The following is a 26,766-nucleotide window of genomic DNA, read 5'->3' as shown; positions in this document are numbered from 1 at the left end:
CCAGTTTCCACGAGATGGCCGAATGTTGACCCATAGATACTGGGGCTTCCCACCCGGCAAGCCACCTTTATCTGGTTGAGAACCATGGCCTCGGTTTTGGAGGTGCTGATTTTCATCCCAGCCTCTTCACACTCGGAATATACTATAGCTACTATATCTACTGTGTGACTTGAAATGACCTCAAAGACTGGGCTCACACTTCATGAAAACGTTCATGAGACTGTAAGGGCAAGAGCACGGACACAGGTTGGCTATACACGGCTATAGTTTTTTACACTAGGTTATGTGCTGTCACCTTCGATAGCTCAGTTGGAAGAGCGGAGGACTGTAGTCTGCAATCCTGTAATCCTTAGGGCGCTGGTTCAAATCCGGCTCGAAGGATGTCCTTTTATCGGGTCCACGGTTCATACCCGGATGCCCCTGTGAGTTTGATGCTCTTTACGTAAACAGATTTTGTATTTCTTAAAAGACCAAATACAACAATGTCCTTCAGCAATATTTAGACTGCCCTTTGAACTGTATAGCCGTGTCTCAAGAGGACAAAAAGATGGCATTTAAGACATTTATTGTGGCCGTAGCTTTCAACACTTAGTGCCCCTCTGTCACCTTCGATAGCTCAGTTGGTACAGTGCTAGGCCCTCTTTCTTGGTTTCTTTAAGAAAATCCACATTGTTTGCAGATTTTAGCCATTTTTTGCAACATCTTTGCAATGACATTTTTTAATGCAAGGTGACTATTTCTTCAGAATCTGGGAGTTAAAATCCTATACTAGTAGGCCATTTGTATTTTTAAGATGCAAGATAAAAAAAAAAATGAAGTGCCCATTCGGTTTTACTCTTTCATCAATACTGCATCTTTTCCTGTTGTGTAAAACACTTTGAATTGCTTTGTGGACGAATTTTGCTCTACAACAGAACTTGCCTTACCTTGCCTTGTTATGTATGTTAAATACGTGGTGAGATGAATATCGTTTGGTTTTTCAAATCCAAAGGTAATGGCATTATGTATTCATGCAGGAGTAAACCAAATGGAGCTTTCGGTTTTCACTCAGCAAAAGAAATAATAATACAAATATTTGAGATTTGAATTCAAAGAAAGGATCACCTGTGTTCCTACGTACAGTTTGTTGAATGGGACTGTCTCAGAGCTGTGTGACCATCTTTCAAAGGACATCTTCAGTTCGTCTCAGTCACACCAACTTTGGACGGCTCAACCGAGATTACGCAGCTCCTGTGATTTCAGACATCTTTTGGTAACCAGCCAGGGCTGCATGGGCACCACAGCAATATTAAATGGCCCTCGTGTATCTACTGTAACTCTTTTGGAAGAAAGTGAAACCCAAGGATAAATCATTAGTCTGGTTGGAATTTTACTTCCACCAACACGTTTCCATAGGATATAGGAATGTGCACTGACGAGGTGGCCGAGTGGTTAAGGCGATGGACTGCTAATCCATTGTGCTCTGCACGCGTGGGTTCGAATCCCATCCTCGTCGATGTAAGTACCTTGTTATTATACTCCACCAAAGAATTTAAGAGCGTACCACAAGGTTGATACTGATACTGCTTCAGCACATTAAACAACAGGACACTTAACGTGTCCCTGATTACTTCAGGGCTTTGTATGTTTACATTGGCTCTGTAAGTGCGAGCACATGAGCCAATGTAAACAGTCCTTTCTGTGAGTTCTCTCCCATCTTTTTCCATGATGAGTTCAAATGGTAGAGCATTGTCTATGGACCCCATAAATATGTTGAGACATCATCCATGAGAAAGAGCAGGAAACGGAACACAAATTCTTTCTTGGAGAAAACACAAGGAACATCCAGCAAACGTCCAGCGTTATAGTAACATCAGCCACATACAGGTGAAACAGAGGTACTCAGTTTTAGACTACACGCAGAGCCCCTGAGCTGCTCTTAAGGGATCTAAGGAGAAGGGATGAGGATTAGCTCAAATGCTACAGTGCTTGCTGAGAAAGCGAGAAGGATGCCCACATCCTCCAGCTGCCTTCTGGACTTTAAGCATCTTCCTTGGTGGAACGGCCCAGTTTCCACGAGATGGCCGAATGTTGACCCATAGATACTGGGGCTTCCCACCCGGCAAGCCACCTTTATCTGGTTGAGAACCATGGCCTCGGTTTTGGAGGTGCTGATTTTCATCCCAGCCTCTTCACAGTCGGAATATACTATAGCTACTATATCTACTGTGTGACTTGAAATGACCTCAAAGACTGGGCTCACACTACATGAAAACGTTCATGAGACTGTAAGGGCAAGAGCACGGACACAGGTTGGCTATACACGGCTATAGTTTTTTACACTATGTTATGTGCTGTCACCTTCGATAGCTCAGTTGGAAGAGGGGAGGACTGTAGTCTGCAATCCTGTAATCCTTAGGGCGCTGGTTCAAATCCGGCTCGAAGGATGTCCTTTTATCGGGTCCACGGTTCATACCCGGATGCCCCTGTGAGTTTGATGCTCTTTACGTAAACAGATTTTGTATTTCTTAAAAGACCAAATACAACAATGTCCTTCAGCAATATTTAGACTGCCCTTTGAACTGTATAGCCGTGTCTCAAGAGGACAAAAAGATGGCATTTAAGACATTTATTGTGGCCGTAGCTTTCAACACTTAGTGCCCCTCTGTCACCTTCGATAGCTCAGTTGGTACAGTGCTAGGCCCTCTTTCTTGGTTTCTTTAAGAAAATCCACATTGTAAGCAGATTTTAGCCATTTTTTGCAACATCTTTGCAATGACATTTTTTAATGCAAGGTGACTATTTCTTCAGAATCTGGGAGTTAAAATCCTATACTAGTAGGCCATTTGTATTTTTAAGATGCAAGATAAAAAAAAAATGAAGTGCCCATTCGGTTTTACTCTTTCATCAATACTGCATCTTTTCCTGTTGTGTAAAACACTTTGAATTGCTTTGTGGACGAATTTTGCTCTACAACAGAACTTGCCTTACCTTGCCTTGTTATGTATGTTAAATACGTGGTGAGATGAATATCGTTTGGTTTTTCAAATCCAAAGGTAATGGCATTATGTATTCATGCAGGAGTAAACCAAATGGAGCTTTCGGTTTTCACTCAGCAAAAGAAATAATAATACAAATATTTGAGATTTGAATTCAAAGAAAGGATCACCTGTGTTCCTACGTACAGTTTGTTGAATGGGACTGTCTCAGAGCTGTGTGACCATCTTTCAAAGGACATCTTCAGTTCGTCTCAGTCACACCAACTTTGGACGGCTCAACCGAGATTACGCAGCTCCTGTGATTTCAGACATCTTTTGGTAACCAGCCAGGGCTGCATGGGCACCACAGCAATATTAAATGGCCCTCGTGTATCTACTGTAACTCTTTTGGAAGAAAGTGAAACCCAAGGATAAATCATTAGTCTGGTTGGAATTTTACTTCCACCAACACGTTTCCATAGGATATAGGAATGTGCACTGACGAGGTGGCCGAGTGGTTAAGGCGATGGACTGCTAATCCATTGTGCTCTGCACGCGTGGGTTCGAATCCCATCCTCGTCGATGTAAGTACCTTGTTATTATACTCCACCAAAGAATTTAAGAGCGTACCACAAGGTTGATACTGATACTGCTTCAGCACATTAAACAACAGGACACTTAACGTGTCCCTGATTACTTCAGGGCTTTGTATGTTTACATTGGCTCTGTAAGTGCGAGCACATGAGCCAATGTAAACAGTCCTTTCTGTGAGTTCTCTCCCATCTTTTTCCATGATGAGTTCAAATGGTAGAGCATTGTCTATGGACCCCATAAATATGTTGAGACATCATCCATGAGAAAGAGCAGGAAACGGAACACAAATTCTTTCTTGGAGAAAACACAAGGAACATCCAGCAAACGTCCAGCGTTATAGTAACATCAGCCACATACAGGTGAAACAGAGGTACTCAGTTTTAGACTACACGCAGAGCCCCTGAGCTGCTCTTAAGGGATCTAAGGAGAAGGGATGAGGATTAGCTCAAATGCTACAGTGCTTGCTGAGAAAGCGAGAAGGATGCCCACATCCTCCAGCTGCCTTCTGGACTTTAAGCATCTTCCTTGGTGGAACGGCCCAGTTTCCACGAGATGGCCGAATGTTGACCCATAGATACTGGGGCTTCCCACCCGGCAAGCCACCTTTATCTGGTTGAGAACCATGGCCTCGGTTTTGGAGGTGCTGATTTTCATCCCAGCCTCTTCACACTCGGAATATACTATAGCTACTATATCTACTGTGTGACTTGAAATGACCTCAAAGACTGGGCTCACACTACATGAAAACGTTCATGAGACTGTAAGGGCAAGAGCACGGACACAGGTTGGCTATACACGGCTATAGTTTTTTACACTAGGTTATGTGCTGTCACCTTCGATAGCTCAGTTGGAAGAGGGGAGGACTGTAGTCTGCAATCCTGTAATCCTTAGGGCGCTGGTTCAAATCCGGCTCGAAGGATGTCCTTTTATCGGGTCCACGGTTCATACCCGGATGCCCCTGTGAGTTTGATGCTCTTTACGTAAACAGATTTTGTATTTCTTAAAAGACCAAATACAACAATGTCCTTCAGCAATATTTAGACTGCCCTTTGAACTGTATAGCCGTGTCTCAAGAGGACAAAAAGATGGCATTTAAGACATTTATTGTGGTCGTAGCTTTCAACACTTAGTGCCCCTCTGTCACCTTCGATAGCTCAGTTGGTACAGTGCTAGGCCCTCTTTCTTGGTTTCTTTAAGAAAATCCACATTGTTTGCAGATTTTAGCCATTTTTTTGCAACATCTTTGCAATGACATTTTTTAATGCAAGGTGACTATTTCTTCAGAATCTGGGAGTTAAAATCCTATACTAGTAGGCCATTTGTATTTTTAAGATGCAAGATAAAAAAAAAATGAAGTGCCCATTCGGTTTTACTCTTTCATCAATACTGCATCTTTTCCTGTTGTGTAAAACACTTTGAATTGCTTTGTGGACGAATTTTGCTCTACAACAGAACTTGCCTTACCTTGCCTTGTTATGTATGTTAAATACGTGGTGAGATGAATATTGTTTGGTTTTTCAAATCCAAAGGTAATGGCATTATGTATTCATGCAGGAGTAAACCAAATGGAGCTTTCGGTTTTCACTCAGCAAAAGAAATAATAATACAAATATTTGAGATTTGAATTCAAAGAAAGGATCACCTGTGTTCCTACGTACAGTTTGTTGAATGGGACTGTCTCAGAGCTGTGTGACCATCTTTCAAAGGACATCTTCAGTTCGTCTCAGTCACACCAACTTTGGACGGCTCAACCGAGATTACGCAGCTCCTGTGATTTCAGACATCTTTTGGTAACCAGCCAGGGCTGCATGGGCACCACAGCAATATGAAATGGCCCTCGTGTATCTACTGTAACTCTTTTGGAAGAAAGTGAAACCCAAGGATAAATCATTAGTCTGGTTGGAATTTTACTTCCACCAACACGTTTCCATAGGATATAGGAATGTGCACTGACGAGGTGGCCGAGTGGTTAAGGCGATGGACTGCTAATCCATTGTGCTCTGCACGCGTGGGTTCGAATCCCATCCTCGTCGATGTAAGTACCTTGTTATTATACTCCACCAAAGAATTTAAGAGCGTACCACAAGATTGATACTGATACTGCTTCAGCACATTAAACAACAGGACACTTAACGTGTCCCTGATTACTTCAGGGCTTTGTATGTTTACATTGGCTCTGTAAGTGCGAGCACATGAGCCAATGTAAACAGTCCTTTCTGTGAGTTCTCTCCCATCTTTTTCCATGATGAGTTCAAATGGTAGAGCATTGTCTATGGACCCCATAAATATGTTGAGACATCATCCATGAGAAAGAGCAGGAAACGGAACACAAATTCTTTCTTGGAGAAAACACAAGGAACATCCAGCAAACGTCCAGCGTTATAGTAACATCAGCCACATACAGGTGAAACAGAGGTACTCAGTTTTAGACTACACGCAGAGCCCCTGAGCTGCTCTTAAGGGATCTAAGGAGAAGGGATGAGGATTAGCTCAAATGCTACAGTGCTTGCTGAGAAAGCGAGAAGGATGCCCACATCCTCCAGCTGCCTTCTGGACTTTAAGCATCTTCCTTGGTGGAACGGCCCAGTTTCCACGAGATGGCCGAATGTTGACCCATAGATACTGGGGCTTCCCACCCGGCAAGCCACCTTTATCTGGTTGAGAACCATGGCCTCGGTTTTGGAGGTGCTGATTTTCATCCCAGCCTCTTCACACTCGGAATATACTATAGCTACTATATCTACTGTGTGACTTGAAATGACCTCAAAGACTGGGCTCACACTACATGAAAACGTTCATGAGACTGTAAGGGCAAGAGCACGGACACAGGTTGGCTATACACGGCTATAGTTTTTTACACTAGGTTATGTGCTGTCACCTTCGATAGCTCAGTTGGAAGAGCGGAGGACTGTAGTCTGCAATCCTGTAATTCTTAGGGCGCTGGTTCAAATCCGGCTCGAAGGATGTCCTTTTATCGGGTCCACGGTTCATACCCGGATGCCCCTGTGAGTTTGATGCTCTTTACGTAAACAGATTTTGTATTTCTTAAAAGACCAAATACAACAATGTCCTTCAGCAATATTTAGACTGCCCTTTGAACTGTATAGCCGTGTCTCAAGAGGACAAAAAGATGGCATTTAAGACATTTATTGTGGCCGTAGCTTTCAACACTTAGTGCCCCTCTGTCACCTTCGATAGCTCAGTTGGTACAGTGCTAGGCCCTCTTTCTTGGTTTCTTTAAGAAAATCCACATTGTTTGCAGATTTTAGCCATTTTTTGCAACATCTTTGCAATGACATTTTTTAATGCAAGGTGACTATTTCTTCAGAATCTGGGAGTTAAAATCCTATACTAGTAGGCCATTTGTATTTTTAAGATGCAAGATAAAAAAAAATGAAGTGCCCATTCGGTTTTACTCTTTCATCAATACTGCATCTTTTCCTGTTGTGTAAAACACTTTGAATTGCTTTGTGGACGAATTTTGCTCTACAACAGAACTTGCCTTACCTTGCCTTGTTATGTATGTTAAATACGTGGTGAGATGAATATCGTTTGGTTTTTCAAATCCAAAGGTAATGGCATTATGTATTCATGCAGGAGTAAACCAAATGGAGCTTTCGGTTTTCACTCAGCAAAAGAAATAATAATACAAATATTTGAGATTTGAATTCAAAGAAAGGATCACCTGTGTTCCTACGTACAGTTTGTTGAATGGGACTGTCTCAGAGCTGTGTGACCATCTTTCAAAGGACATCTTCAGTTCGTCTCAGTCACACCAACTTTGGACGGCTCAACCGAGATTACGCAGCTCCTGTGATTTCAGACATCTTTTGGTAACCAGCCAGGGCTGCATGGGCACCACAGCAATATTAAATGGCCCTCGTGTATCTACTGTAACTCTTTTGGAAGAAAGTGAAACCCAAGGATAAATCATTAGTCTGGTTGGAATTTTACTTCCACCAACACGTTTCCATAGGATATAGGAATGTGCACTGACGAGGTGGCCGAGTGGTTAAGGCGATGAACTGCTAATCCATTGTGCTCTGCACGCGTGGGTTCGAATCCCATCCTCGTCGATGTAAGTACCTTGTTATTATACTCCACCAAAGAATTTAAGAGCGTACCACAAGGTTGATACTGATACTGCTTCAGCACATTAAACAACAGGACACTTAACGTGTCCCTGATTACTTCAACATACTTTGTATGTTTACATTGGCTCTGTAAGTGCGAGCACATGAGCCAATGTAAACAGTCCTTTCTGTGAGTTCTCTCCCATCTTTTTCCATGATGAGTTCAAATGGTAGAGCATTGTCTATGGACCCCATAAATATGTTGAGACATCATCCATTATCTGGTTGAGAACCATGGCCTCGGTTTTGGAGGTGCTGATTTTCATCCCAGCCTCTTCACACTCGGAATATACTATAGCTACTATATCTACTGTGTGACTTGAAATGACCTCAAAGACTGGGCTCACACTACATGAAAACGTTCATGAGACTGTAAGGGCAAGAGCACGGACACAGGTTGGCTATACACGGCTATAGTTTTTTACACTAGGTTATGTGCTGTCACCTTCGATAGCTCAGTTGGAAGAGCGGAGGACTGTAGTCTGCAATCCTGTAATCCTTAGGGCGCTGGTTCAAATCCGGCTCGAAGGATGTCCTTTTATCGGGTCCACGGTTCATACCCGGATGCCCCTGTGAGTTTGATGCTCTTTACGTAAACAGATTTTGTATTTCTTAAAAGACCAAATACAACAATGTCCTTCAGCAATATTTAGACTGCCCTTTGAACTGTATAGCCGTGTCTCAAGAGGACAAAAAGATGGCATTTAAGACATTTATTGTGGCCGTAGCTTTCAACACTTAGTGCCCCTCTGTCACCTTCGATAGCTCAGTTGGTACAGTGCTAGGCCCTCTTTCTTGGTTTCTTTAAGAAAATCCACATTGTTTGCAGATTTTAGCCATTTTTTGCAACATCTTTGCAATGACATTTTTTAATGCAAGGTGACTATTTCTTCAGAATCTGGGAGTTAAAATCCTATACTAGTAGGCCATTTGTATTTTTAAGATGCAAGATAAAAAAATGAAGTGCCCATTCGGTTTTACTCTTTCATCAATACTGCATCTTTTCCTGTTGTGTAAAACACTTTGAATTGCTTTGTGGACGAATTTTGCTCTACAACAGAACTTGCCTTACCTTGCCTTGTTATGTATGTTAAATACGTGGTGAGATGAATATCGTTTGGTTTTTCAAATCCAAAGGTAATGGCATTATGTATTCATGCAGGAGTAAACCAAATGGAGCTTTCGGTTTTCACTCAGCAAAAGAAATAATAATACAAATATTTGAGATTTGAATTCAAAGAAAGGATCACCTGTGTTCCTACGTACAGTTTGTTGAATGGGACTGTCTCAGAGCTGTGTGACCATCTTTCAAAGGACATCTTCAGTTCGTCTCAGTCACACCAACTTTGGACGGCTCAACCGAGATTACGCAGCTCCTGTGATTTCAGACATCTTTTGGTAACCAGCCAGGGCTGCATGGGCACCACAGCAATATGAAATGGCCCTCGTGTATCTACTGTAACCCTTTTGGAAGAAAGTGAAACCCAAGGATAAATCATTAGTCTGGTTGGAATTTTACTTCCACCAACACGTTTCCATAGGATATAGGAATGTGCACTGACGAGGTGGCCGAGTGGTTAAGGCGATGGACTGCTAATCCATTGTGCTCTGCACGCGTGGGTTCGAATCCCATCCTCGTCGATGTAAGTACCTTGTTATTATACTCCACCAAAGAATTTAAGAGCGTACCACAAGGTTGATACTGATACTGCTTCAGCACATTAAACAACAGGACACTTAACGTGTCCCTGATTACTTCAGGGCTTTGTATGTTTACATTGGCTCTGTAAGTGCGAGCACATGAGCCAATGTAAACAGTCCTTTCTGTGAGTTCTCTCCCATCTTTTTCCATGATGAGTTCAAATGGTAGAGCATTGTCTATGGACCCCATAAATATGTTGAGACATCATCCATGAGAAAGAGCAGGAAACGGAACACAAATTCTTTCTTGGAGAAAACACAAGGAACATCCAGCAAACGTCCAGCGTTATAGTAACATCAGCCACATACAGGTGAAACAGAGGTACTCAGTTTTAGACTACACGCAGAGCCCCTGAGCTGCTCTTAAGGGATCTAAGGAGAAGGGATGAGGATTAGCTCAAATGCTACAGTGCTTGCTGAGAAAGCGAGAAGGATGCCCACATCCTCCAGCTGCCTTCTGGACTTTAAGCATCTTCCTTGGTGGAACGGCCCAGTTTCCACGAGATGGCCGAATGTTGACCCATAGATACTGGGGCTTCCCACCCGGCAAGCCACCTTTATCTGGTTGAGAACCATGGCCTCGGTTTTGGAGGTGCTGATTTTCATCCCAGCCTCTTCACACTCGGAATATACTATAGCTACTATATCTACTGTGTGACTTGAAATGACCTCAAAGACTGGGCTCACACTACATGAAAACGTTCATGAGACTGTAAGGGCAAGAGCACGGACACAGGTTGGCTATACACGGCTATAGTTTTTTACACTAGGTTATGTGCTGTCACCTTCGATAGCTCAGTTGGAAGAGCGGAGGACTGTAGTCTGCAATCCTGTAATCCTTAGGTCGCTGGTTCAAATCCGGCTCGAAGGATGTACTTTTATCGGGTCCACGGTTCATACCCGGATGCCCCTGTGAGTTTGATGCTCTTTACGTAAACAGATTTTGTATTTCTTAAAAGACCAAATACAACAATGTCCTTCAGCAATATTTAGACTGCCCTTTGAACTGTATAGCCGTGTCTCAAGAGGACAAAAAGATGGCATTTAAGACATTTATTGTGGCCGTAGCTTTCAACACTTAGTGCCCCTCTGTCACCTTCGATAGCTCAGTTGGTACAGTGCTAGGCCCTCTTTCTTGGTTTCTTTAAGAAAATCCACATTGTTTGCAGATTTTAGCCATTTTTTGCAACATCTTTGCAATGACATTTTTTAATGCAAGGTGACTATTTCTTCAGAATCTGGGAGTTAAAATCCTTTACTAGTAGGCCATTTGTATTTTTAAGATGCAAGATAAAAAAAAAATGAAGTGCCCATTCGGTTTTACTCTTTCATCAATACTGCATCTTTTCCTGTTGTGTAAAACACTTTGAATTGCTTTGTGGACGAATTTTGCTCTACAACAGAACTTGCCTTACCTTGCCTTGTTATGTATGTTAAATACGTGGTGAGATGAATATCGTTTGGTTTTTCAAATCCAAAGGTAATGGCATTATGTATTCATGCAGGAGTAAACCAAATGGAGCTTTCGGTTTTCACTCAGCAAAAGAAATAATAATACAAATATTTGAGATTTGAATTCAAAGAAAGGATCACCTGTGTTCCTACGTACAGTTTGTTGAATGGGACTGTCTCAGAGCTGTGTGACCATCTTTCAAAGGACATCTTCAGTTCGTCTCAGTCACACCAACTTTGGACGGCTCAACCGAGATTACGCAGCTCCTGTGATTTCAGACATCTTTTGGTAACCAGCCAGGGCTGCATGGACACCACAGCAATATTAAATGGCCCTCGTGTATCTACTGTAACCCTTTTGGAAGAAAGTGAAACCCAAGGATAAATCATTAGTCTGGTTGGAATTTTACTTCCACCAACACGTTTCCATAGGATATAGGAATGTGCACTGACGAGGTGGCCGAGTGGTTAAGGCGATGGACTGCTAATCCATTGTGCTCTGCACGCGTGGGTTCGAATCCCATCCTCGTCGATGTAAGTACCTTTTTATTATACTCCACCAAAGAATTTAAGAGCGTACCACAAGGTTGATACTGATACTGCTTCAGCACATTAAACAACAGGACACTTAACGTGTCCCTGATTACTTCAGGGCTTTGTATGTTTACATTGGCTCTGTAAGTGCGAGCACATGAGCCAATGTAAACAGTCCTTTCTGTGAGTTCTCTCCCATCTTTTTCCATGATGAGTTCAAATGGTAGAGCATTGTCTATGGACCCCATAAATATGTTGAGACATCATCCATGAGAAAGAGCAGGAAACGGAACACAAATTCTTTCTTGGAGAAAACACAAGGAACATCCAGCAAACGTCCAGCGTTATAGTAACATCAGCCACATACAGGTGAAACAGAGGTACTCAGTTTTAGACTACACGCAGAGCCCCTGAGCTGCTCTTAAGGGATCTAAGGAGAAGGGATGAGGATTAGCTCAAATGCTACAGTGCTTGCTGAGAAAGCGAGAAGGATGCCCACATCCTCCAGCTGCCTTCTGGACTTTAAGCATCTTCCTTGGTGGAACGGCCCAGTTTCCACGAGATGGCCGAATGTTGACCCATAGATACTGGGGCTTCCCACCCGGCAAGCCACCTTTATCTGGTTGAGAACCATGGCCTCGGTTTTGGAGGTGCTGATTTTCATCCCAGCCTCTTCACACTCGGAATATACTATAGCTACTATATCTACTGTGTGACTTGAAATGACCTCAAAGACTGGGCTCACACTACATGAAAACGTTCATGAGACTGTAAGGGCAAGAGCACGGACACAGGTTGGCTATACACGGCTATAGTTTTTTACACTAGGTTATGTGCTGTCACCTTCGATAGCTCAGTTGGAAGAGCGGAGGACTGTAGTCTGCAATCCTGTAATCCTTAGGTCGCTGGTTCAAATCCGGCTCGAAGGATGTACTTTTATCGGGTCCACGGTTCATACCCGGATGCCCCTGTGAGTTTGATGCTCTTTACGTAAACAGATTTTGTATTTCTTAAAAGACCAAATACAACAATGTCCTTCAGCAATATTTAGACTGCCCTTTGAACTGTATAGCCGTGTCTCAAGAGGACAAAAAGATGGCATTTAAGACATTTATTGTGGTCGTAGCTTTCAACACTTAGTGCCCCTCTGTCACCTTCGATAGCTCAGTTGGTACAGTGCTAGGCCCTCTTTCTTGGTTTCTTTAAGAAAATCCACATTGTTTGCAGATTTTAGCCATTTTTTGCAACATCTTTGCAATGACATTTTTTAATGCAAGGTGACTATTTCTTCAGAATCTGGGAGTTAAAATCCTATACTAGTAGGCCATTTGTATTTTTAAGATGCAAGATAAAAAAAAAATGAAGTGCCCATTCGGTTTTACTCTTTCATCAATACTGCATCTTTTCCTGTTGTGTAAAACACTTTGAATTGCTTTGTGGACGAATTTTGCTCTACAACAGAACTTGCCTTACCTTGCCTTGTTATGTATGTTAAATACGTGGTGAGATGAATATCGTTTGGTTTTTCAAATCCAAAGGTAATGGCATTATGTATTCATGCAGGAGTAAACCAAATGGAGCTTTCGGTTTTCACTCAGCAAAAGAAATAATAATACAAATATTTGAGATTTGAATTCAAAGAAAGGATCACCTGTGTTCCTACGTACAGTTTGTTGAATGGGACTGTCTCAGAGCTGTGTGACCATCTTTCAAAGGACATCTTCAGTTCGTCTCAGTCACACCAACTTTGGACGGCTCAACCGAGATTACGCAGCTCCTGTGAGTTCAGACATCTTTTGGTAACCAGCCAGGGCTGCATGGGCACCACAGCAATATGAAATGGCCCTCGTGTATCTACTGTAACTCTTTTGGAAGAAAGTGAAACCCAAGGATAAATCATTAGTCTGGTTGGAATTTTACTTCCACCAACACGTTTCCATAGGATATAGGAATGTGCACTGACGAGGTGGCCGAGTGGTTAAGGCGATGGACTGCTAATCCATTGTGCTCTGCATGCGTGGGTTCGAATCCCATCCTCGTCGATGTAAGTACCTTTTTATTATACTCCACCAAAGAATTTAAGAGCGTACCACAAGGTTGATACTGATACTGCTTCAGCACATTAAACAACAGGACACTTAACGTGTCCCTGATTACTTCAGGGCTTTGTATGTTTACATTGGCTCTGTAAGTGCGAGCACATGAGCCAATGTAAACAGTCCTTTCTGTGAGTTCTCTCCCATCTTTTTCCATGATGAGTTCAAATGGTAGAGCATTGTCTATGGACCCCATAAATATGTTGAGACATCATCCATGAGAAAGAGCAGGAAACGGAACACAAATTCTTTCTTGGAGAAAACACAAGGAACATCCAGCAAATGTCCAGCGTTATAGTAACATCAGCCACATACAGGTGAAACAGAGGTACTCAGTTTTAGACTACACGCAGAGCCCCTGAGCTGCTCTTAAGGGATCTAAGGAGAAGGGATGAGGATTAGCTCAAATGCTACAGTGCTTGCTGAGAAAGCGAGAAGGATGCCCACATCCTCCAGCTGCCTTCTGGACTTTAAGCATCTTCCTTGGTGGAACGGCCCAGTTTCCACGAGATGGCCGAATGTTGACCCATAGATACTGGGGCTTCCCACCCGGCAAGCCACCTTTATCTGGTTGAGAACCATGGCCTCGGTTTTGGAGGTGCTGATTTTCATCCCAGCCTCTTCACACTCGGAATATACTATAGCTACTATATCTACTGTGTGACTTGAAATGACCTCAAAGACTGGGCTCACACTACATGAAAACGTTCATGAGACTGTAAGGGCAAGAGCACGGACACAGGTTGGCTATACACGGCTATAGTTTTTTACACTAGGTTATGTGCTGTCACCTTCGATAGCTCAGTTGGAAGAGCGGAGGACTGTAGTCTGCAATCCTGTAATCCTTAGGTCGCTGGTTCAAATCCGGCTCGAAGGATGTACTTTTATCGGGTCCACGGTTCATACCCGGATGCCCCTGTGAGTTTGATGCTCTTTACGTAAACAGATTTTGTATTTCTTAAAAGACCAAATACAACAATGTCCTTCAGCAATATTTAGACTGCCCTTTGAACTGTATAGCCGTGTCTCAAGAGGACAAAAAGATGGCATTTAAGACATTTATTGTGGTCGTAGCTTTCAACACTTAGTGCCCCTCTGTCACCTTCGATAGCTCAGTTGGTACAGTGCTAGGCCCTCTTTCTTGGTTTCTTTAAGAAAATCCACATTGTTTGCAGATTTTAGCCATTTTTTGCAACATCTTTGCAATGACATTTTTTAATGCAAGGTGACTATTTCTTCAGAATCTGGGAGTTAAAATCCTATACTAGTAGGCCATTTGTATTTTTAAGATGCAAGATAAAAAAAAAATGAAGTGCCCATTCGGTTTTACTCTTTCATCAATACTGCATCTTTTCCTGTTGTGTAAAACACTTTGAATTGCTTTGTGGACGAATTTTGCTCTACAACAGAACTTGCCTTACCTTGCCTTGTTATGTATGTTAAATACGTGGTGAGATGAATATCGTTTGGTTTTTCAAATCCAAAGGTAATGGCATTATGTATTCATGCAGGAGTAAACCAAATGGAGCTTTCGGTTTTCACTCAGCAAAAGAAATAATAATACAAATATTTGAGATTTGAATTCAAAGAAAGGATCACCTGTGTTCCTACGTACAGTTTGTTGAATGGGACTGTCTCAGAGCTGTGTGACCATCTTTCAAAGGACATCTTCAGTTCGTCTCAGTCACACCAACTTTGGACGGCTCAACCGAGATTACGCAGCTCCTGTGAGTTCAGACATCTTTTGGTAACCAGCCAGGGCTGCATGGGCACCACAGCAATATGAAATGGCCCTCGTGTATCTACTGTAACTCTTTTGGAAGAAAGTGAAACCCAAGGATAAATCATTAGTCTGGTTGGAATTTTACTTCCACCAACACGTTTCCATAGGATATAGGAATGTGCACTGACGAGGTGGCCGAGTGGTTAAGGCGATGGACTGCTAATCCATTGTGCTCTGCATGCGTGGGTTCGAATCCCATCCTCGTCGATGTAAGTACCTTTTTATTATACTCCACCAAAGAATTTAAGAGCGTACCACAAGGTTGATACTGATACTGCTTCAGCACATTAAACAACAGGACACTTAACGTGTCCCTGATTACTTCAGGGCTTTGTATGTTTACATTGGCTCTGTAAGTGCGAGCACATGAGCCAATGTAAACAGTCCTTTCTGTGAGTTCTCTCCCATCTTTTTCCATGATGAGTTCAAATGGTAGAGCATTGTCTATGGACCCCATAAATATGTTGAGACATCATCCATGAGAAAGAGCAGGAAACGGAACACAAATTCTTTCTTGGAGAAAACACAAGGAACATCCAGCAAATGTCCAGCGTTATAGTAACATCAGCCACATACAGGTGAAACAGAGGTACTCAGTTTTAGACTACACGCAGAGCCCCTGAGCTGCTCTTAAGGGATCTAAGGAGAAGGGATGAGGATTAGCTCAAATGCTACAGTGCTTGCTGAGAAAGCGAGAAGGATGCCCACATCCTCCAGCTGCCTTCTGGACTTTAAGCATCTTCCTTGGTGGAACGGCCCAGTTTCCACGAGATGGCCGAATGTTGACCCATAGATACTGGGGCTTCCCACCCGGCAAGCCACCTTTATCTGGTTGAGAACCATGGCCTCGGTTTTGGAGGTGCTGATTTTCATCCCAGCCTCTTCACACTCGGAATATACTATAGCTACTATATCTACTGTGTGACTTGAAATGACCTCAAAGACTGGGCTCACACTACATGAAAACGTTCATGAGACTGTAAGGGCAAGAGCACGGACACAGGTTGGCTATACACGGCTATAGTTTTTTACACTAGGTTATGTGCTGTCACCTTCGATAGCTCAGTTGGAAGAGCGGAGGACTGTAGTCTGCAATCCTGTAATCCTTAGGTCGCTGGTTCAAATCCGGCTCGAAGGATGTACTTTTATCGGGTCCACGGTTCATACCCGGATGCCCCTGTGAGTTTGATGCTCTTTACGTAAACAGATTTTGTATTTCTTAAAAGACCAAATACAACAATGTCCTTCAGCAATATTTAGACTGCCCTTTGAACTGTATAGCCGTGTCTCAAGAGGACAAAAAGATGGCATTTAAGACATTTATTGTGGCCGTAGCTTTCAACACTTAGTGCCCCTCTGTCACCTTCGATAGCTCAGTTGGTACAGTGCTAGGCCCTCTTTCTTGGTTTCTTTAAGAAAATCCACATTGTTTGCAGATTTTAGCCATTTTTTTGCAACATCTTTGCAATGACATTTTTTAATGCAAGGTGACTATTTCTTCAGAATCTGGGAGTTAAAATCCTATACTAGTAGGCCATTTGTATTTTTAAGATGCAAGATAAAAAAAAAATGAAGTGCCCATTCGGTTTTACTCTTTCATCAATACTGCATCTTTTCCTGTTGTGTAAAACACTTTGAATTGCTTTGTGGACGAATTTTGCTCTACAACAGAACTTGCCTTACCTTGCCTTGTTATGTATGTTAAATACGTGGTGAGATGAATATCGTTTGGTTTTTCAAATCCAAAGGTAATGGCATTATGTATTCATGCAGGAGTAAACCAAATGGAGCTTTCGGTTTTCACTCAGCAAAAGAAATAATAATACAAATATTTGAGATTTGAATTCAAAGAAAGGATCACCTGTGTTCCTACGTACAGTTAGTTGAATGGGACTGTCTCAGAGCTGTGTGACCATCTTTCAAAGGACATCTTCAGTTCGTCTCAGTCACACCAACTTTGGACGGCTCAACCGAGATTACGCAGCTCCTGTGATTTCAGACATCTTTTGGTAACCAGCCAGGGCTGCATGGGCACCACAGCAATATTAAATGGCCCTCGTGTATCTACTGTAACTCTTTTGGAAGAAAGTGAAACCCAAGGATAAATCATTAGTCTGGTTGGAATTTTACTTCCACCAACACGTTTCCATAGGATATAGGAATGTGCACTGACGAGGTGGCCGAGTGGTTAAGGCGATGGACTGCTAATCCATTGTGCTCTGCACGCGTGGGTTCGAATCCCATCCTCGTGGATGTAAGTACCTTGTTATTATACTCCACCAAAGAATTTAAGAGCGTACCACAAGGTTGATACTGATACTGCTTCAGCACATTAAACAACAGGACACTTAACGTGTCCCTGATTACTTCAGGGCTTTGTATGTTTACATTGGCTCTGTAAGTGCGAGCACATGAGCCAATGTAAACAGTCCTTTCTGTGAGTTCTCTCCCATCTTTTTCCATGATGAGTTCAAATGGTAGAGCATTGTCTATGGACCCCATAAATATGTTGAGACATCATCCATGAGAAAGAGCAGGAAACGGAACACAAATTCTTTCTTGGAGAAAACACAAGGAACATCCAGCAAACGTCCAGCGTTATAGTAACATCAGCCACATACAGGTGAAACAGAGGTACTCAGTTTTAGACTACACGCAGAGCCCCTGAGCTGCTCTTAAGGGATCTAAGGAGAAGGGATGAGGATTAGCTCAAATGCTACAGTGCTTGCTGAGAAAGCGAGAAGGATGCCCACATCCTCCAGCTGCCTTCTGGACTTTAAGCATCTTCCTTGGTGGAACGGCCCAGTTTCCACGAGATGGCCGAATGTTGACCCATAGATACTGGGGCTTCCCACCCGGCAAGCCACCTTTATCTGGTTGAGAACCATGGCCTCGGTTTTGGAGGTGCTGATTTTCATCCCAGCCTCTTCACACTCGGAATATACTATAGCTACTATATCTACTGTGTGACTTGAAATGACCTCAAAGACTGGGCTCACACTACATGAACACGTTCATGAGACTGTAAGGGCAAGAGCACGGACACAGGTTGGCTATACACGGCTATAGTTTTTTACACTAGGTTATGTGCTGGCACCTTCGATAGCTCAGTTGGAAGAGCGGAGGACTGTATTCTGCAATCCTGTAATCCTTAGGTCGCTGGTTCAAATCCGGCTCGAAGGATGTGCTTTTATCGGGTCCACGGTTCATACCCGGATGCCCCTGTGAGTTTGATGCTCTTTACGTAAACAGATTTTGTATTTCTTAAAAGACCAAATACAACAATGTCCTTCAGCAATATTTAGACTGCCCTTTGAACTGTATAGCCGTGTCTCAAGAGGACAAAAAGATGGCATTTAAGACATTTATTGTGGTCGTAGCTTTCAACACTTAGTGCCCCTCCGTCACCTTCGATAGCTCAGTTGGTACAGTGCTAGGCCCTCTTTCTTGGTTTCTTTAAGAAAATCCACATTGTTTGCAGATTTTAGCCATTTTTTTGCAACATCTTTGCAATGACATTTTTTAATGCAAGGTGACTATTTCTTCAGAATCTGGGAGTTAAAATCCTATACTAGTAGGCCATTTGTATTTTTAAGATGCAAGATAAAAAAAAAATGAAGTGCCCATTCGGTTTTACTCTTTCATCAATACTGCATCTTTTCCTGTTGTGTAAAACACTTTGAATTGCTTTGTGGACGAATTTTGCTCTACAACAGAACTTGCCTTACCTTGCCTTGTTATGTATGTTAAATACGTGGTGAGATGAATATCGTTTGGTTTTTCAAATCCAAAGGTAATGGCATTATGTATTCATGCAGGAGTAAACCAAATGGAGCTTTCGGTTTTCACTCAGCAAAAGAAATAATAATACAAATATTTGAGATTTGAATTCAAAGAAAGGATCACCTGTGTTCCTACGTACAGTTTGTTGAATGGGACCGTCTCAGAGCTGTGTGACCATCTTTCAAAGGACATCTTCAGTTCGTCTCAGTCACACCAACTTTGGACGGCTCAACCGAGATTACGCAGCTCCTGTGATTTCAGACATCTTTTGGTAACCAGCCAGGGCTGCATGGGCACCACAGCAATATTAAATGGCCCTCGTGTATCTACTGTAACTCTTTTGGAAGAAAGTGAAACCCAAGGATAAATCATTAGTCTGGTTGGAATTTTACTTCCACCAACACGTTTCCATAGGATATAGGAATGTGCACTGACGAGGTGGCCGAGTGGTTAAGGCGATGGACTGCTAATCCATTGTGCTCTGCACGCGTGGGTTCGAATCCCATCCTCGTCGATGTAAGTACCTTGTTATTATACTCCACCAAAGAATTTAAGAGCGTACCACAAGGTTGATACTGATACTGCTTCAGCACATTAAACAACAGGACACTTCAGGGCTTTGTATGTTTACATTGGCTCTGTAAGTGCGAGCACATGAGCCAATGTAAACAGTCCTTTCTGTGAGTTCTCTCCCATCTTTTTCCATGATGAGTTCAAATGGTAGAGCATTGTCTATGGACCCCATAAATATGTTGAGACATCATCCATGAGAAAGAGCAGGAAACGGAACACAAATTCTTTCTTGGAGAAAACACAAGGAACATCCAGCAAACGTCCAGCGTTATAGTAACATCAGCCACATACAGGTGAAACAGAGGTACTCAGTTTTAGACTACACGCAGAGCCCCTGAGCTGCTCTTAAGGGATCTAAGGAGAAGGGATGAGGATTAGCTCAAATGCTACAGTGCTTGCTGAGAAAGCGAGAAGGATGCCCACATCCTCCAGCTGCCTTCTGGACTTTAAGCATCTTCCTTGGTGGAACGGCCCAGTTTCCACGAGATGGCCGAATGTTGACCCATAGATACTGGGGCTTCCCACCCGGCAAGCCACCTTTATCTGGTTGAGAACCATGGCCTCGGTTTTGGAGGTGCTGATTTTCATCCCAGCCTCTTCACACTCGGAATATACTATAGCTACTATATCTACTGTGTGACTTGAAATGACCTCAAAGACTGGGCTCACACTACATGAACACGTTCATGAGACTGTAAGGGCAAGAGCACGGACACAGGTTGGCTATACACGGCTATAGTTTTTTACACTAGGTTATGTGCTGGCACCTTCGATAGCTCAGTTGGAAGAGCGGAGGACTGTATTCTGCAATCCTGTAATCCTTAGGTCGCTGGTTCAAATCCGGCTCGAAGGATGTGCTTTTATCGGGTCCACGGTTCATACCCGGATGCCCCTGTGAGTTTGATGCTCTTTACGTAAACAGATTTTGTATTTCTTAAAAGACCAAATACAACAATGTCCTTCAGCAATATTTAGACTGCCCTTTGAACTGTATAGCCGTGTCTCAAGAGGACAAAAAGATGGCATTTAAGACATTTATTGTGGTCGTAGCTTTCAACACTTAGTGCCCCTCCGTCACCTTCGATAGCTCAGTTGGTACAGTGCTAGGCCCTCTTTCTTGGTTTCTTTAAGAAAATCCACATTGTTTGCAGATTTTAGCCATTTTTTTGCAACATCTTTGCAATGACATTTTTTAATGCAAGGTGACTATTTCTTCAGAATCTGGGAGTTAAAATCCTATACTAGTAGGCCATTTGTATTTTTAAGATGCAAGATAAAAAAAAAATGAAGTGCCCATTCGGTTTTACTCTTTCATCAATACTGCATCTTTTCCTGTTGTGTAAAACACTTTGAATTGCTTTGTGGACGAATTTTGCTCTACAACAGAACTTGCCTTACCTTGCCTTGTTATGTATGTTAAATACGTGGTGAGATGAATATCGTTTGGTTTTTCAAATCCAAAGGTAATGGCATTATGTATTCATGCAGGAGTAAACCAAATGGAGCTTTCGGTTTTCACTCAGCAAAAGAAATAATAATACAAATATTTGAGATTTGAATTCAAAGAAAGGATCACCTGTGTTCCTACGTACAGTTTGTTGAATGGGACCGTCTCAGAGCTGTGTGACCATCTTTCAAAGGACATCTTCAGTTCGTCTCAGTCACACCAACTTTGGACGGCTCAACCGAGATTACGCAGCTCCTGTGATTTCAGACATCTTTTGGTAACCAGCCAGGGCTGCATGGGCACCACAGCAATATTAAATGGCCCTCGTGTATCTACTGTAACTCTTTTGGAAGAAAGTGAAACCCAAGGATAAATCATTAGTCTGGTTGGAATTTTACTTCCACCAACACGTTTCCATAGGATATAGGAATGTGCACTGACGAGGTGGCCGAGTGGTTAAGGCGATGGACTGCTAATCCATTGTGCTCTGCACGCGTGGGTTCGAATCCCATCCTCGTCGATGTAAGTACCTTGTTATTATACTCCACCAAAGAATTTAAGAGCGTACCACAAGGTTGATACTGATACTGCTTCAGCACATTAAACAACAGGACACTTCAGGGCTTTGTATGTTTACATTGGCTCTGTAAGTGCGAGCACATGAGCCAATGTAAACAGTCCTTTCTGTGAGTTCTCTCCCATCTTTTTCCATGATGAGTTCAAATGGTAGAGCATTGTCTATGGACCCCATAAATATGTTGAGACATCATCCATGAGAAAGAGCAGGAAACGGAACACAAATTCTTTCTTGGAGAAAACACAAGGAACATCCAGCAAACGTCCAGCGTTATAGTAACATCAGCCACATACAGGTGAAACAGAGGTACTCAGTTTTAGACTACACGCAGAGCCCCTGAGCTGCTCTTAAGGGATCTAAGGAGAAGGGATGAGGATTAGCTCAAATGCTACAGTGCTTGCTGAGAAAGCGAGAAGGATGCCCACATCCTCCAGCTGCCTTCTGGACTTTAAGCATCTTCCTTGGTGGAACGGCCCAGTTTCCACGAGATGGCCGAATGTTGACCCATAGATACTGGGGCTTCCCACCCGGCAAGCCACCTTTATCTGGTTGAGAACCATGGCCTCGGTTTTGGAGGTGCTGATTTTCATCCCAGCCTCTTCACACTCGGAATATACTATAGCTACTATATCTACTGTGTGACTTGAAATGACCTCAAAGACTGGGCTCACACTACATGAACACGTTCATGAGACTGTAAGGGCAAGAGCACGGACACAGGTTGGCTATACACGGCTATAGTTTTTTACACTAGGTGATGTGCTGGCACCTTCGATAGCTCAGTTGGAAGAGCGGAGGACTGTAGTCTGCAATCCTGTAATCCTTAGGTCGCTGGTTCAAATCCGGCTCGAAGGATGTACTTTTATCGGGTCCACGGTTCATACCCGGTTGCCCCTGTGAGTTTGATGCTCTTTACGTAAACAGATTTTGTATTTCTTAAAAGACCAAATACAACAATGTCCTTCAGCAATATTTAGACTGCCCTTTGAACTGTATAGCCGTGTCTCAAGAGGACAAAAAGATGGCATTTAAGACATTTATTGTGGTCGTAGCTTTCAACACTTAGTGCCCCTCTGTCACCTTCGATAGCTCAGTTGGTACAGTGCTAGGCCCTCTTTCTTGGTTTCTTTAAGAAAATCCACATTGTTTGCAGATTTTAGCCATTTTTTTGCAACATCTTTGCAATGACATTTTTTAATGCAAGGTGACTATTTCTTCAGAATCTGGGAGTTAAAATCCTATACTAGTAGGCCATTTGTATTTTTAAGATGCAAGATAAAAAAAAATGAAGTGCCCATTCGGTTTTACTCTTTCATCAATACTGCATCTTTTCCTGTTGTGTAAAACACTTTGAATTGCTTTGTGGACGAATTTTGCTCTACAACAGAACTTGCCTTACCTTGCCTTGTTATGTATGTTAAATACGTGGTGAGATGAATATCGTTTGGTTTTTCAAATCCAAAGGTAATGGCATTATGTATTCATGCAGGAGTAAACCAAATGGAGCTTTCGGTTTTCACTCAGCAAAAGAAATAATAATACAAATATTTGAGATTTGAATTCAAAGAAAGGATCACCTGTGTTCCTACGTACAGTTTGTTGAATGGGACTGTCTCAGAGCTGTGTGACCATCTTTCAAAGGACATCTTCAGTTCGTCTCAGTCACACCAACTTTGGACGGCTCAACCGAGATTACGCAGCTCCTGTGATTTCAGACATCTTTTGGTAACCAGCCAGGGCTGCATGGGCACCACAGCAATATTAAATGGCCCTCGTGTATCTACTGTAACTCTTTTGGAAGAAAGTGAAACCCAAGGATAAATCATTAGTCTGGTTGGAATTTTACTTCCACCAACACGTTTCCATAGGATATAGGAATGTGCACTGACGAGGTGGCCGAGTGGTTAAGGCGATGGACTGCTAATCCATTGTGCTCTGCACACGTGGGTTCGAATCCCATCCTCGTCGATGTAAGTACCTTGTTATTATACTCCACCAAAGAATTTAAGAGCGTACCACAAGGTTGATACTGATACTGCTTCAGCACATTAAACAACAGGACACTTAACGTGTCCCTGATTACTTCAGGGCTTTGTATGTTTACATTGGCTCTGTAAGTGCGAGCACATGAGCCAATGTAAACAGTCCTTTCTGTGAGTTCTCTCCCATCTTTTTCCATGATGAGTTCAAATGGTAGAGCATTGTCTATGGACCCCATAAATATGTTGAGACATCATCCATGAGAAAGAGCAGGAAACGGAACACAAATTCTTTCTTGGAGAAAACACAAGGAACATCCAGCAAACGTCCAGCGTTATAGTAACATCAGCCACATACAGGTGAAACAGAGGTACTCAGTTTTAGACTACACGCAGAGCCCCTGAGCTGCTCTTAAGGGATCTAAGGAGAAGGGATGAGGATTAGCTCAAATGCTACAGTGCTTGCTGAGAAAGCGAGAAGGATGCCCACATCCTCCAGCTGCCTTCTGGACTTTAAGCATCTTCCTTGGTGGAACGGCCCAGTTTCCACGAGATGGCCGAATGTTGACCCATAGATACTGGGGCTTCCCACCCGGCAAGCCACCTTTATCTGGTTGAGAACCATGGCCTCGGTTTTGGAGGTGCTGATTTTCATCCCAGCCTCTTCACACTCGGAATATACTATAGCTACTATATCTACTGTGTGACTTGAAATGACCTCAAAGACTGGGCTCACACTACATGAACACGTTCATGAGACTGTAAGGGCAAGAGCACGGACACAGGTTGGCTATACACGGCTATAGTTTTTTACACTAGGTGATGTGCTGGCACCTTCGATAGCTCAGTTGGAAGAGCGGAGGACTGTAGTCTGCAATCCTGTAATCCTTAGGTCGCTGGTTCAAATCCGGCTCGAAGGATGTACTTTTATCGGGTCCACGGTTCATACCCGGTTGCCCCTGTGAGTTTGATGCTCTTTACGTAAACAGATTTTGTATTTCTTAAAAGACCAAATACAACAATGTCCTTCAGCAATATTTAGACTGCCCTTTGAACTGTATAGCCGTGTCTCAAGAGGACAAAAAGATGGCATTTAAGACATTTATTGTGGTCGTAGCTTTCAACACTTAGTGCCCCTCTGTCACCTTCGATAGCTCAGTTGGTACAGTGCTAGGCCCTCTTTCTTGGTTTCTTTAAGAAAATCCACATTGTTTGCAGATTTTAGCCATTTTTTTGCAACATCTTTGCAATGACATTTTTTAATGCAAGGTGACTATTTCTTCAGAATCTGGGAGTTAAAATCCTATACTAGTAGGCCATTTGTATTTTTAAGATGCAAGATAAAAAAAAAATGAAGTGCCCATTCGGTTTTACTCTTTCATCAATACTGCATCTTTTCCTGTTGTGTAAAACACTTTGAATTGCTTTGTGGACGAATTTTGCTCTACAACAGAACTTGCCTTACCTTGCCTTGTTATGTATGTTAAATACGTGGTGAGATGAATATCGTTTGGTTTTTCAAATCCAAAGGTAATGGCATTATGTATTCATGCAGGAGTAAACCAAATGGAGCTTTCGGTTTTCACTCAGCAAAAGAAATAATAATACAAATATTTGAGATTTGAATTCAAAGAAAGGATCACCTGTGTTCCTACGTACAGTTTGTTGAATGGGACTGTCTCAGAGCTGTGTGACCATCTTTTAAAGGACATCTTCAGTTCGTCTCAGTCACACCAACTTTGGACGGCTCAACCGAGATTACGCAGCTCCTGTGATTTCAGACATCTTTTGGTAACCAGCCAGGGCTGCATGGGCACCACAGCAATATTAAATGGCCCTCGTGTATCTACTGTAACTCTTTTGGAAGAAAGTGAAACCCAAGGATAAATCATTAGTCTGGTTGGAATTTTACTTCCACCAACACGTTTCCATAGGATATAGGAATGTGCACTGACGAGGTGGCCGAGTGGTTAAGGCGATGGACTGCTAATCCATTGTGCTCTGCACGCGTGGGTTCGAATCCCATCCTCGTCGATGTAAGTACCTTGTTATTATACTCCACCAAAGAATTTAAGAGCGTACCACAAGGTTGATACTGATACTGCTTCAGCACATTAAACAACAGGACACTTAACGTGTCCCTGATTACTTCAGGGCTTTGTATGTTTACATTGGCTCTGTAAGTGCGAGCACATGAGCCAATGTAAACAGTCCTTTCTGTGAGTTCTCTCCCATCTTTTTCCATGATGAGTTCAAATGGTAGAGCATTGTCTATGGACCCCATAAATATGTTGAGACATCATCCATGAGAAAGAGCAGGAAACGGAACACAAATTCTTTCTTGGAGAAAACACAAGGAACATCCAGCAAACGTCCAACGTTATAGTAACATCAGCCACATACAGGTGAAACAGAGGTACTCAGTTTTAGACTACACGCAGAGCCCCTGAGCTGCTCTTAAGGGATCTAAGGAGAAGGGATGAGGATTAGCTCAAATGCTACAGTGCTTGCTGAGAAAGCGAGAAGGATGCCCACATCCTCCAGCTGCCTTCTGGACTTTAAGCATCTTCCTTGGTGGAACGGCCCAGTTTCCACGAGATGACCGAATGTTGACCCATAGATACTGGGGCTTCCCACCCGGCAAGCCACCTTTATCTGGTTGAGAACCATGGCCTCGGTTTTGGAGGTGCTGATTTTCATCCCAGCCTCTTCACACTCGGAATATACTATAGCTACTATATCTACTGTGTGACTTGAAATGACCTCAAAGACTGGGCTCACACTACATGAAAACGTTCATGAGACTGTAAGGGCAAGAGCACGGACACAGGTTGGCTATACACGGCTATAGTTTTTTACAGTAGGTTATGTGCTGTCACCTTCGATAGCTCAGTTGGAAGAGCGGAGGACTGTAGTCTGCAATCCTGTAATCCTTAGGTCGCTGGTTCAAATCCGGCTCGAAGGATGTACTTTTATCGGGTCCACGGTTCATACCCGGATGCCCCTGTGAGTTTGATGCTCTTTACGTAAACAGATTTTGTATTTCTTAAAAGACCAAATACAACAATGTCCTTCAGCAATATTTAGACTGCCCTTTGAACTGTATAGCCGTGTCTCAAGAGGACAAAAAGATGGCATTTAAGACATTTATTGTGGT

At 42.7% G+C, this 26,766-nt stretch overlaps 27 non-coding genes across 27 annotated transcripts; all 27 read left to right on the top strand.

Annotated features, from left to right (window-relative positions):
* The first annotated feature begins 294 nt into the window (after positions 1–294).
* Positions 295–381, top strand: trnay-gua (transfer RNA tyrosine (anticodon GUA)). Its single transcript is given in 2 exon segments — positions 295–331; positions 346–381. It is a non-coding gene; the product is annotated as a tRNA-Tyr (tRNA).
* A 1,032-nt stretch (positions 382–1,413) lies between these two features.
* trnas-gcu (transfer RNA serine (anticodon GCU)) lies at positions 1,414–1,495 on the top strand. Its single transcript has one exon. It is a non-coding gene; the product is annotated as a tRNA-Ser (tRNA).
* An 844-nt stretch (positions 1,496–2,339) lies between these two features.
* On the top strand, positions 2,340–2,426 carry trnay-gua (transfer RNA tyrosine (anticodon GUA)). Its single transcript is given in 2 exon segments — positions 2,340–2,376; positions 2,391–2,426. It is a non-coding gene; the product is annotated as a tRNA-Tyr (tRNA).
* A 1,031-nt stretch (positions 2,427–3,457) lies between these two features.
* Positions 3,458–3,539, top strand: trnas-gcu (transfer RNA serine (anticodon GCU)). The gene has a single exon. It is a non-coding gene; the product is annotated as a tRNA-Ser (tRNA).
* Positions 3,540–4,383: 844 nt separating this feature from the next.
* On the top strand, positions 4,384–4,470 carry trnay-gua (transfer RNA tyrosine (anticodon GUA)). Its single transcript is given in 2 exon segments — positions 4,384–4,420; positions 4,435–4,470. It is a non-coding gene; the product is annotated as a tRNA-Tyr (tRNA).
* Positions 4,471–5,502: 1,032 nt separating this feature from the next.
* trnas-gcu (transfer RNA serine (anticodon GCU)) lies at positions 5,503–5,584 on the top strand. Its single transcript has one exon. It is a non-coding gene; the product is annotated as a tRNA-Ser (tRNA).
* Positions 5,585–6,428: 844 nt separating this feature from the next.
* Positions 6,429–6,515, top strand: trnay-gua (transfer RNA tyrosine (anticodon GUA)). Its single transcript is given in 2 exon segments — positions 6,429–6,465; positions 6,480–6,515. It is a non-coding gene; the product is annotated as a tRNA-Tyr (tRNA).
* A 1,030-nt stretch (positions 6,516–7,545) lies between these two features.
* Positions 7,546–7,627, top strand: trnas-gcu (transfer RNA serine (anticodon GCU)). The gene has a single exon. It is a non-coding gene; the product is annotated as a tRNA-Ser (tRNA).
* A 501-nt stretch (positions 7,628–8,128) lies between these two features.
* trnay-gua (transfer RNA tyrosine (anticodon GUA)) lies at positions 8,129–8,215 on the top strand. The gene is given in 2 exon segments: positions 8,129–8,165; positions 8,180–8,215. It is a non-coding gene; the product is annotated as a tRNA-Tyr (tRNA).
* Positions 8,216–9,243: 1,028 nt separating this feature from the next.
* Positions 9,244–9,325, top strand: trnas-gcu (transfer RNA serine (anticodon GCU)). Its single transcript has one exon. It is a non-coding gene; the product is annotated as a tRNA-Ser (tRNA).
* Positions 9,326–10,169: 844 nt separating this feature from the next.
* On the top strand, positions 10,170–10,256 carry trnay-gua (transfer RNA tyrosine (anticodon GUA)). Its single transcript is given in 2 exon segments — positions 10,170–10,206; positions 10,221–10,256. It is a non-coding gene; the product is annotated as a tRNA-Tyr (tRNA).
* Positions 10,257–11,287: 1,031 nt separating this feature from the next.
* Positions 11,288–11,369, top strand: trnas-gcu (transfer RNA serine (anticodon GCU)). Its single transcript has one exon. It is a non-coding gene; the product is annotated as a tRNA-Ser (tRNA).
* Positions 11,370–12,213: 844 nt separating this feature from the next.
* Positions 12,214–12,300, top strand: trnay-gua (transfer RNA tyrosine (anticodon GUA)). The gene is given in 2 exon segments: positions 12,214–12,250; positions 12,265–12,300. It is a non-coding gene; the product is annotated as a tRNA-Tyr (tRNA).
* Positions 12,301–13,331: 1,031 nt separating this feature from the next.
* On the top strand, positions 13,332–13,413 carry trnas-gcu (transfer RNA serine (anticodon GCU)). Its single transcript has one exon. It is a non-coding gene; the product is annotated as a tRNA-Ser (tRNA).
* An 844-nt stretch (positions 13,414–14,257) lies between these two features.
* trnay-gua (transfer RNA tyrosine (anticodon GUA)) lies at positions 14,258–14,344 on the top strand. Its single transcript is given in 2 exon segments — positions 14,258–14,294; positions 14,309–14,344. It is a non-coding gene; the product is annotated as a tRNA-Tyr (tRNA).
* A 1,031-nt stretch (positions 14,345–15,375) lies between these two features.
* trnas-gcu (transfer RNA serine (anticodon GCU)) lies at positions 15,376–15,457 on the top strand. The gene has a single exon. It is a non-coding gene; the product is annotated as a tRNA-Ser (tRNA).
* Positions 15,458–16,301: 844 nt separating this feature from the next.
* On the top strand, positions 16,302–16,388 carry trnay-gua (transfer RNA tyrosine (anticodon GUA)). Its single transcript is given in 2 exon segments — positions 16,302–16,338; positions 16,353–16,388. It is a non-coding gene; the product is annotated as a tRNA-Tyr (tRNA).
* A 1,032-nt stretch (positions 16,389–17,420) lies between these two features.
* Positions 17,421–17,502, top strand: trnas-gcu (transfer RNA serine (anticodon GCU)). The gene has a single exon. It is a non-coding gene; the product is annotated as a tRNA-Ser (tRNA).
* An 844-nt stretch (positions 17,503–18,346) lies between these two features.
* On the top strand, positions 18,347–18,433 carry trnay-gua (transfer RNA tyrosine (anticodon GUA)). Its single transcript is given in 2 exon segments — positions 18,347–18,383; positions 18,398–18,433. It is a non-coding gene; the product is annotated as a tRNA-Tyr (tRNA).
* Positions 18,434–19,465: 1,032 nt separating this feature from the next.
* Positions 19,466–19,547, top strand: trnas-gcu (transfer RNA serine (anticodon GCU)). The gene has a single exon. It is a non-coding gene; the product is annotated as a tRNA-Ser (tRNA).
* Positions 19,548–20,372: 825 nt separating this feature from the next.
* On the top strand, positions 20,373–20,459 carry trnay-gua (transfer RNA tyrosine (anticodon GUA)). Its single transcript is given in 2 exon segments — positions 20,373–20,409; positions 20,424–20,459. It is a non-coding gene; the product is annotated as a tRNA-Tyr (tRNA).
* Positions 20,460–21,491: 1,032 nt separating this feature from the next.
* Positions 21,492–21,573, top strand: trnas-gcu (transfer RNA serine (anticodon GCU)). The gene has a single exon. It is a non-coding gene; the product is annotated as a tRNA-Ser (tRNA).
* Positions 21,574–22,398: 825 nt separating this feature from the next.
* Positions 22,399–22,485, top strand: trnay-gua (transfer RNA tyrosine (anticodon GUA)). The gene is given in 2 exon segments: positions 22,399–22,435; positions 22,450–22,485. It is a non-coding gene; the product is annotated as a tRNA-Tyr (tRNA).
* Positions 22,486–23,516: 1,031 nt separating this feature from the next.
* trnas-gcu (transfer RNA serine (anticodon GCU)) lies at positions 23,517–23,598 on the top strand. Its single transcript has one exon. It is a non-coding gene; the product is annotated as a tRNA-Ser (tRNA).
* An 844-nt stretch (positions 23,599–24,442) lies between these two features.
* On the top strand, positions 24,443–24,529 carry trnay-gua (transfer RNA tyrosine (anticodon GUA)). The gene is given in 2 exon segments: positions 24,443–24,479; positions 24,494–24,529. It is a non-coding gene; the product is annotated as a tRNA-Tyr (tRNA).
* A 1,032-nt stretch (positions 24,530–25,561) lies between these two features.
* trnas-gcu (transfer RNA serine (anticodon GCU)) lies at positions 25,562–25,643 on the top strand. Its single transcript has one exon. It is a non-coding gene; the product is annotated as a tRNA-Ser (tRNA).
* Positions 25,644–26,487: 844 nt separating this feature from the next.
* On the top strand, positions 26,488–26,574 carry trnay-gua (transfer RNA tyrosine (anticodon GUA)). Its single transcript is given in 2 exon segments — positions 26,488–26,524; positions 26,539–26,574. It is a non-coding gene; the product is annotated as a tRNA-Tyr (tRNA).
* Positions 26,575–26,766: the final 192 nt, after the last annotated feature.

The sequence above is a fragment of the Eucyclogobius newberryi genome, unplaced genomic scaffold, assembly GCF_026437365.1.
Source record: "Eucyclogobius newberryi isolate DKJ021-1_F unplaced genomic scaffold, fEucNew1.0.hap1 SCAF_6, whole genome shotgun sequence".
Classification (NCBI taxonomy): domain Eukaryota; kingdom Metazoa; phylum Chordata; class Actinopteri; order Gobiiformes; family Gobiidae; genus Eucyclogobius; species Eucyclogobius newberryi.
This window is presented reverse-complemented; position numbering and strand designations above follow the sequence as displayed.